This window comes from Aulostomus chinensis, chromosome 1 (genome assembly GCF_037954235.1).
Source record: "Aulostomus chinensis isolate RoL2024-O1b breed Wild chromosome 1, RoL_Achi_v1.0, whole genome shotgun sequence".
NCBI classification, from domain to species: Eukaryota; Metazoa; Chordata; class Actinopteri; order Syngnathiformes; family Aulostomidae; genus Aulostomus; species Aulostomus chinensis.
Genome location: NC_141320.1, coordinates 41108317 through 41118752, shown reverse-complemented (window position 1 = coordinate 41118752; position 10436 = coordinate 41108317).

Below are 10436 nucleotides of genomic sequence, written 5' to 3'. Positions count from 1 at the left end.
TCTTAGTACATTACTGTCAGCATCACTTTGAGGTTATTCGAAACGTTCACTCCATTACTGTTCGCATCATTTTGAGTTCATTAGCTATTCTTACTAAATCACTGTCGCATCATTTTGAGTTCATTAGCAATTCTTACTACATCACTGTCGCATCATTTTGAGATCATTAGCAATTCTTCTTACGTAACTGTCATATTATTTTGAGGTTCGTAGCAACTTTTACTACATTACTGTCGCATTATTTTGAGGTTCGTAGCAACTCTTAGTACATCACTGTCAGCATCACTTTGAGGTTATTTGAAACGTTCACTCCATTACTGTTAGCATCATTTTGAGTTCATTAGCAATTCTTACTAAATCACTGTCGCATCATTTTGAGATCATTAGCAATTCTTCTGACATCACTGTCGCATTATATTGAGGTTGGTAGCAACTCTTTCTACATGACTGTCAGCATCACTTTGAGGTTATTCGAAACACTTACTACATTACTGTAAGTATCACTGAGTTGATTAGCAACTATCACTTCATTACTATTAGCATCACTTTGAGGTTATTCAAAAGTTTCACACCATTACTGTTAGCATCATCTTGAGTTCATTAGCAATTCTTACTACATCACTGTCGCATTTTTTTGAAATCATTAGCAATTCTTCTTACGTAACTGTCGCATTATTTTGAGGTTCGTAGCAACTCCTACTACATGTATGTCACATTCACTTTGAGGTTGTTCGAAACACTTACTACATTACTGTAAGCATCACTGACTTGATTAGCAACTACCACTACATTACTGTTAGCATCATTTTAAGTTCATTAGCAATTCTTCCGACATCACTGTCGCAATATTTTGAGGTTCGTAGCAACTTTTACTACATTACTGTCGCATTATTTTGACGTTCGTAGAAACTCTTAGTACATGACTGTCAGCATCACTTTGAGGTTGTTCGAAACTCTTCCTACATGACTGTCAGCATCACTTTGAGGTTATTCGAAACTTTCACTACATTACTGTTAGCCTAATTTTGAGATCATTAGCAATTCTTCTGACATCACTGTCGCATTATTTTGAGGTTCGTAGCAACTTTTATTGCATTACTGTTGTATTATTTAAAGGTTCGTAGCAACAATAACCACATGACTTTCAGCAATACTTTGAGGTTTTTTGAAACTTTCACTCCATTACTGTTAGCATCATTTTGAGTTCATTAGCAATTCTTACTCCATCACTGTCACATCATTTTGAGATGATTAGCAATTCTTCCGACATCACTGTAGCATTATTTTGAGGTTTTTAGCAACTATTACTACATTACTGTCAGCATCATTTTTAGGTTATCCGCAACTCTAACCATATGACTGTCAGCATCACTTTGAGTTTATTGAAACTTTCACTACATTACTTTTAGCATCATTTTGAGTTCATTAGCAATTCTTACTAAATCACTGTCGCATCATTTTGAGATCATTAGCAATTCTTCTGACATCACTGTCACATTTTTTTGAGGTTCGTAGCAACTCTTACTACATTATTGTTGCATTATTTTAAGGTTCGTAGCAACTCTTACTACATTACTGTCAGCATCACTTTGAGTTTATTAGCAACTATCACTACATTACTGTTAGCATCATTTTGAGTTCATGAGCAATTCTCACGACATCACTGTAGCATTAAATTGAGTTCATTAGTAACTCTTACTAAATGACTGTCAGCATCACTTTGAGGTTGTTCGAAACTCTTCCTACATTACTTTAAGCATCACTGAGTTGATTAGCAACTATCACTACATTACTGTTAGCATCATTTTGAGTTGATTAGCAATTCTTACTACATCACTGTCGCATCATTTTGAGATCATTTGCATTGTCGCATTATTTTGAGGTTCGTAGCAACTTTTAGTACATTACTGTCGCATTATTTTAAGGTTCGTAGCAACTCTTAGTACATGACTGTCAGCATCACTTTGAGATTATTCGAAACACTTACTACATTACTGTAAGCATCACTGAGTTGATAAGCAACTATCACTACATTACTGTTAGCATCGTTTTTAGTTCATTGGGAATTCTTCCGACATTACTGTCGCAATATTTTGAGGTTCGTAGCAACTTTTACTACATTACTGTCGCATTATTTTGAGGTTCGTAGCAACTCTTAGTACATGACTGTCAGCATCACTTTGAGGTTATTCAAAGTTTCACTGCATTACTGTTAGCATCATTTTGAGTTCATTAGCAATTCTTACTCCATCACTGTCGCATCAGTTTGAGATTATTAGCAATTCTTCCGACATCACTGTCGCAATATTTTAAGGCTCGTAGCAACTCTTACTACATTATTTTAAGGTTCGTAGCAACTCTTCCTACATGACTGTCAGCATCACTTTGAGTTTATTAGCAACTATCACTACATTACTGTTAGCATCATTTTGCGTTGTTGAGCAATTCTCACGACATCACTGTAGCATTAAATCGAGTTCATTAGCAACTCTTACTAAATGACTGTCAGCATCACTTTGAGGTTGTTCGAAACTCTTACTACATTACTGTAAGCATCACTGAGTTTATTAGCAACTATCAGTGCATTACTGTTTGCATCATCTTGAGTTCATTAGCAATTCTTCCGACATCACTGTTGCAATATTTTGAGGTTCGTAGCAACACTTACTACATGACTGTCAGCATCACTTTGAGGTTATTCGAAACTTTCACTCCATTACTGTTAGCATCACTTTGAGTTCATTAGCAATTCTTACTACATCACTGTCGCATCAGTTTGAGATCATTAACAATTCTTTTGACATCACTGTCGCATTACTTTGAGTTTTGAAGCAACTCTTACTACATTACTGTCAGCATCACTTTGAGTTCATTAGCAACTTTCACTACATTACTTTTCGCATCATTTTGAGTTTATTAGCAACTATCACTACATTAGTGTTAGCGTCATTTTGAGTTTATTAGCAATTCATAGACAGCACTGTAGCATTAAATTGAGGTTAGTAGCAACTCTTACTACATGACTTTCAGCATCACTTTGAGGTTGTTTGAAACACTTACTACATTACTGAAAGCATCAATGAGTTTATTAGCAACTATCACTACATTACTGTTAGCATCATTTTGAGGTTAGAAGCAACTGTTACTACATGACTGACAGCATCACTTTGAGGTTATTCGAAACACTTACTACATTGCTGTAAGCATCACTGAGTTTCTTAGCAACTGTCACTGCATTACTGTTAGCATCATTTTAAGTTCATTAGCAATTCTTCCGACATCACTGTCGCAATATTTTGAGGTTCGTAGCAACTTTTACTACATTACTATCGCATTATTTTGAGGTTCGTAGCAACTCTTAGTACATGACTGTCAGCATCACTTTAGGTTATTCGAAACGTTCACTCCATTACTGTTAGCATCATTTTGAGATCATTACCAATTCTTCTGACATCACTGTTGCATCATTTTGAGACCTTAACAATTCTTCTGACATCACTGTCGAATTATTTTGAGGTTCGTAGCAACTCCTACTACATGACTGTCAGCATCACTTTGAGGTTGTTCAAAACACTTCCTACATTACTGTTAGCATCATCTTGAGTTCATTAGCAATTCTCACGACATCACTGTCGCATCATTTTGAGATCATTAGCAATTCTTCCGACATCACTGTCGCAATATTTTGAGGTTCGTATTAACTCTTACTACATGACTGTCAGCATCACTTTGCGGTTGTTCGAAATGTTCACTCCATTACTGTTAGCATCATTTTGATTTCATTAGCAATTCTTACTAAATCACTGTCGCATCATTTTGAGATCTTTCACAATTCTTCTTACATCACTGTCGCATTATTTTGAGGTTCGTAGTAACTCTTACGACATGACTGTCAGCATCACTTTGAGGTTATTCGAAACTCTTACTACATTACTGTAAGCATCACTGAGTTGATTAGCAACTATCACTACATTACTGTTAGCATCGTTTTGAGTTCAATAGCAATTCTTCCGACATCACTGTCGCAATATTTTGAGGTTCATAGCAACTTTTACTACATTACTGTCGCATTATTTTTAGGTTCGTAGCAACTCTTACTACATGACTGTCAGCATCACTTTGAGGTTAATCGAAACTTTCACTCCATCACTGTTAGCATCATTTTGAGTTTATTTGCAATTCTTACTAAATCACTGTCGCATGATTTTGAGATCTTTAGCAATTCTTCTGACATCACTGTCGCATTATATTGAGGTTGGTTGCAACTCTTTCTACATGACTGTCAGCATCACTTTGAGGTTATTCGAAACACTTTCTATATTACTGTAAGTATCACTGAGTTGATTAGCAACTATCACTTCATTACTGTTAGCATCACTTTGAGGTTATTCAAAAGTTTCACACCATTACTGTTAGCATCATCTTGAGTTCATTAGCAATTCTTCCGACATCACTGTCGCAATATTTTGAGGTTCGTAGCAACTTTTACTACATTACTGTCGCATTATTTTGAGGTCCGTAGCAACTCTTAGTACATGACTGTCAGCATCACTTTGAGGTTATTCGAAACGTTCACTCCATTACTGTTAGCATCATTTTGAGTTCATTAGCAATTCTTACAAAATCACTGTCGCATCATTTTGAGATCATTAGCAATTCTTACTACATCACTGTCGCATCATTTTGAGATCATTAGCAATTCTTCTTACGTAACTGTCACATTATTTTGAGGTTCGTAGCAACTTTTACTACATTACTGTCGCATTATTTTGAGGTTCGTAGCAACTCTTAGTACATCACTGTCAGCATCACTTTGAGGTTATTCGAAACGTTCACTCCATTACTGTTCGCATCATTTTGAGTTCATGAGCAATTCTTACTAAATCACTGTCGCATCATTTTGAGATCTTTAGCAATTCTTCTGACATCACTGTCGCATTATTTTGAGGTTCGTAGCAACTCTTACTACATGTCTGTCAGCATCACTTTGAGGTTATTCGAAACTTTCACTCCATTACTGTTAGCATCATTTTGAGTTCATTAGCAATTCTTACTACATCACTGTCGCATCATTTTGAGATCATTAGCAATTCTTCTTACGTAACTGTCACATTATTTTGAGGTTTGTAGCAACTTTTACTACATTACTGTCGCATTATTGTGAGGTTCGTAGCAACTCTTAGTACATCACTGTCAGCATCACTTTGAGGTTATTCGAAACGTTCACTCCATTACTGTTAGCATCATTTTGAGTTCATTAGCAATTCTTACTAAATCACTGTCGCATCATTTTGAGATCATTAGCAATTCTTCTGACATCACTGTCGCATTATATTGAGGTTGGTTGCAACTCTTTCTACATGACTGTCAGCATCACTTTGAGGTTATTCGAAACACTTACTATATTACTGTAAGTATCACTGAGTTGATTAGCAACTATCACTTCATTACTGTTAGCATCACTTTGAGGTTATTCAAAAGTTTCACACCATTACTGTTAGCATCATCTTGAGTTCATTAGCAATTCTTCCGACATCACTGTCGCAATATTTTGAGGTTCGTAGCAACTTTTACTACATTACTGTCGCATTATTTTGAGGTTCGTAGCAACTCTTACTACATGACTGTCAGCATCACTTTGAGGTTATTCGAAACTTTCACTCCATTACTGTTAGCATCATTTTGAGTTCATTAGCAATTCTTACTACATCACTGTCGCATCATTTTGAGATCATTAGCAATTCTTCTTACGTAACTGTCATATTATTTTGAGGTTCATAGCAACTTTTACTACATTACTGTCGCATTATTTTGAGGTTCGTAGCAACTCTTAGTACATCACTGTCAGCATCACTTTGAGGTTATTCGAAACGTTCACTCCATTACTGTTAGCATCATTTTGAGTTCATTAGCAATTCTTACTAAATCACTGTCGCATCATTTTGAGATCATTAGCAATTCTTCTGACATCACTGTCGCATTATATTGAGGTTGGTAGCAACTCTTTCTACATGACTGTCAGCATCACTTTGAGGTTATTCGAAACACTTACAACATTACTGTAAGTATCACTGAGTTGATTAGCAACTATCACTTCATTACTATTAGCATCACTTTGAGGTTATTCAAAAGTTTCACACCATTACTGTTAGCATCATCTTGAGTTCATTAGCAATTCTTCCGACATCACTGTCGCAATATTTTGAGGTTCGTAGCAACTTTTACTACATTACTGTCGCATTATTTTGAGGTCCGTAGCAACTCTTAGTACATTACTGTCAGCATCACTTTGAGGTTATTCGAAACGTTCACTCCATTACTGTTCGCATCATTTTGAGTTCATTAGCTATTCTTACTAAATCACTGTCGCATCATTTTGAGTTCATTAGCAATTCTTACTACATCACTGTCGCATCATTTTGAGATCATTAGCAATTCTTCTTACGTAACTGTCATATTATTTTGAGGTTCGTAGCAACTTTTACTACATTACTGTCGCATTATTTTGAGGTTCGTAGCAACTCTTAGTACATCACTGTCAGCATCACTTTGAGGTTATTCGAAACGTTCACTCCATTACTGTTAGCATCATTTTGAGTTCATTAGCAATTCTTACTAAATCACTGTCGCATCATTTTGAGATCATTAGCAATTCTTCTGACATCACTGTCGCATTATATTGAGGTTGGTAGCAACTCTTTCTACATGACTGTCAGCATCACTTTGAGGTTATTCGAAACACTTACTACATTACTGTAAGTATCACTGAGTTGATTAGCAACTATCACTTCATTACTATTAGCATCACTTTGAGGTTATTCAAAAGTTTCACACCATTACTGTTAGCATCATCTTGAGTTCATTAGCAATTCTTACTACATCACTGTCGCATTTTTTTGAAATCATTAGCAATTCTTCTTACGTAACTGTCGCATTATTTTGAGGTTCGTAGCAACTCCTACTACATGACTGTCACATTCACTTTGAGGTTGTTCGAAACACTTACTACATTACTGTAAGCATCACTGACTTGATTAGCAACTACCACTACATTACTGTTAGCATCATTTTAAGTTCATTAGCAATTCTTCCGACATCACTGTCGCAATATTTTGAGGTTCGTAGCAACTTTTACTACATTACTGTCGCATTATTTTGACGTTCGTAGAAACTCTTAGTACATGACTGTCAGCATCACTTTGAGGTTATTCGAAACTTTCACTACATTACTGTTAGCCTAATTTTGAGATCATTAGCAATTCTTCTGACATCACTGTCACATTATTTTGAGGTTCGTAGCAACTTTTATTGCATTACTGTTGTATTATTTAAAGGTTCGTAGCAACAATAACCACATGACTTTCAGCAATACTTTGAGGTTTTTTGAAACTTTCACTCCATTACTGTTAGCATCATTTTGAGTTCATTAGCAATTCTTACTCCATCACTGTCACATCATTTTGAGATGATTAGCAATTCTTCCGACATCACTGTAGCATTATTTTGAGGTTTTTAGCAACTATTACTACATTACTGTCAGCATCATTTTTAGGTTATCCGCAACTCTAACCATATGACTGTCAGCATCACTTTGAGTTTATTGAAACTTTCACTACATTACTTTTAGCATCATTTTGAGTTCATTAGCAATTCTTACTAAATCACTGTCGCATCATTTTGAGATCATTAGCAATTCTTCTGACATCACTGTCACATTTTTTTGAGGTTCGTAGCAACTCTTACTACATTATTGTTGCATTATTTTAAGGTTCGTAGCAACTCTTACTACATTACTGTCAGCATCACTTTGAGTTTCTTAGCAACTATCACTACATTACTGTTAGCATCATTTTGAGTTCATGAGCAATTCTCACGACATCACTGTAGCATTAAATTGAGTTCATTAGTAACTCTTACTAAATGACTGTCAGCATCACTTTGAGGTTGTTCGAAACTCTTCCTACATTACTTTAAGCATCACTGAGTTGATTAGCAACTATCACTACATTACTGTTAGCATCATTTTGAGTTGATTAGCAATTCTTACTACATCACTGTCGCATCATTTTGAGATCATTTGCATTGTCGCATTATTTTGAGGTTCGTAGCAACTTTTAGTACATTACTGTCGCATTATTTTAAGGTTCGTAGCAACTCTTAGTACATGACTGTCAGCATCACTTTGAGATTATTCGAAACACTTACTACATTACTGTAAGCATCACTGAGTTGATAAGCAACTATCACTACATTACTGTTAGCATCGTTTTTAGTTCATTGGGAATTCTTCCGACATTACTGTCGCAATATTTTGAGGTTCGTAGCAACTTTTACTACATTACTGTCGCATTATTTTGAGGTTCGTAGCAACTCTTAGTACATGACTGTCAGCATCACTTTGAGGTTATTCAAAGTTTCACTGCATTACTGTTAGCATCATTTTGAGTTCATTAGCAATTCTTACTCCATCACTGTCGCATCAGTTTGAGATTATTAGCAATTCTTCCGACATCACTGTCGCAATATTTTAAGGCTCGTAGCAACTCTTACTACATTATTTTAAGGTTCGTAGCAACTCTTCCTACATGACTGTCAGCATCACTTTGAGTTTATTAGCAACTATCACTACATTACTGTTAGCATCATTTTGCGTTGTTGAGCAATTCTCACGACATCACTGTAGCATTAAATCGAGTTCATTAGCAACTCTTACTAAATGACTGTCAGCATCACTTTGAGGTTGTTCGAAACTCTTACTACATTACTGTAAGCATCACTGAGTTTCTTAGCAACTATCACTGCATTACTGTTTGCATCATCTTGAGTTCATTAGCAATTCTTCCGACATCACTGTTGCAATATTTTGAGGTTCGTAGCAACACTTACTACATGACTGTCAGCATCACTTTGAGGTTATTCGAAACTTTCACTCCATTACTGTTAGCATCACTTTGAGTTCATTAGCAATTCTTACTACATCACTGTCGCATCAGTTTGAGATCATTAACAATTCTTTTGACATCACTGTCGCATTACTTTGAGTTTTGAAGCAACTCTTACTACATTACTGTCAGCATCACTTTGAGTTCATTAGCAACTTTCACTACATTACTTTTCGCATCATTTTGAGTTTATTAGCAACTATCACTACATTAGTGTTAGCGTCATTTTGAGTTTATTAGCAATTCATAGACAGCACTGTAGCATTAAATTGAGGTTAGTAGCAACTCTTACTACATGACTTTCAGCATCACTTTGAGGTTGTTTGAAACACTTACTACATTACTGAAAGCATCAATGAGTTTATTAGCAACTATCACTACATTACTTTTCGCATCATTTTGAGTTTATTAGCAACTATCACTACATTAGTGTTAGCGTCATTTTGAGTTTATTAGCAATTCATAGACAGCACTGTAGCATTAAATTGAGGTTAGTAGCAACTCTTACTACATGACTTTCAGCATCACTTTGAGGTTGTTTGAAACACTTACTACATTACTGAAAGCATCAATGAGTTTATTAGCAACTATCACTACATTACTGTTAGCATCATTTTGAGGTTAGAAGCAACTGTTACTACATGACTGACAGCATCACTTTGAGGTTATTCGAAACACTTACTACATTGCTGTAAGCATCACTGAGTTTCTTAGCAACTGTCACTGCATTACTGTTAGCATCATTTTAAGTTCATTAGCAATTCTTCCGACATCACTGTCGCAATATTTTGAGGTTCGTAGCAACTTTTACTACATTACTATCGCATTATTTTGAGGTTCGTAGCAACTCTTAGTACATGACTGTCAGCATCACTTTAGGTTATTCGAAACGTTCACTCCATTACTGTTAGCATCATTTTGAGATCATTACCAATTCTTCTGTCATCACTGTTGCATCATTTTGAGACCTTAACAATTCTTCTGACATCACTGTCGAATTATTTTGAGGTTCGTAGCAACTCCTACTACATGACTGTCAGCATCACTTTGAGGTTGTTCAAAACACTTCCTACATTACTGTTAGCATCATCTTGAGTTCATTGGCAATTCTCACGACATCACTGTCGCATCATTTTGAGATCATTAGCAATTCTTCCGACATCACTGTCGCAATATTTTGAGGTTCGTATTAACTCTTACTACATGTCTGTCAACATCACTTTGAGGTTTTTCGAAACTTTCACTCCATTAATGTTAGCATCATTTTGAGTTCATTAGCAATTCTTACTAAATCACTGTAGCATCATTTTGAGATCATTAGCAATTCTTACTAAATCACTGTCGCATCATTTTGAGATCATTAGCAAGTCTTCTGACATCACTGTCGCATTATTTTTTAAGTTCGTAGCAACTCTTACTACATGACTGTCAGCATCACTTTGCGGTTGTTCGAAATGTTCACTCCATTACTGTTAGCATCATTTTGATTTCATT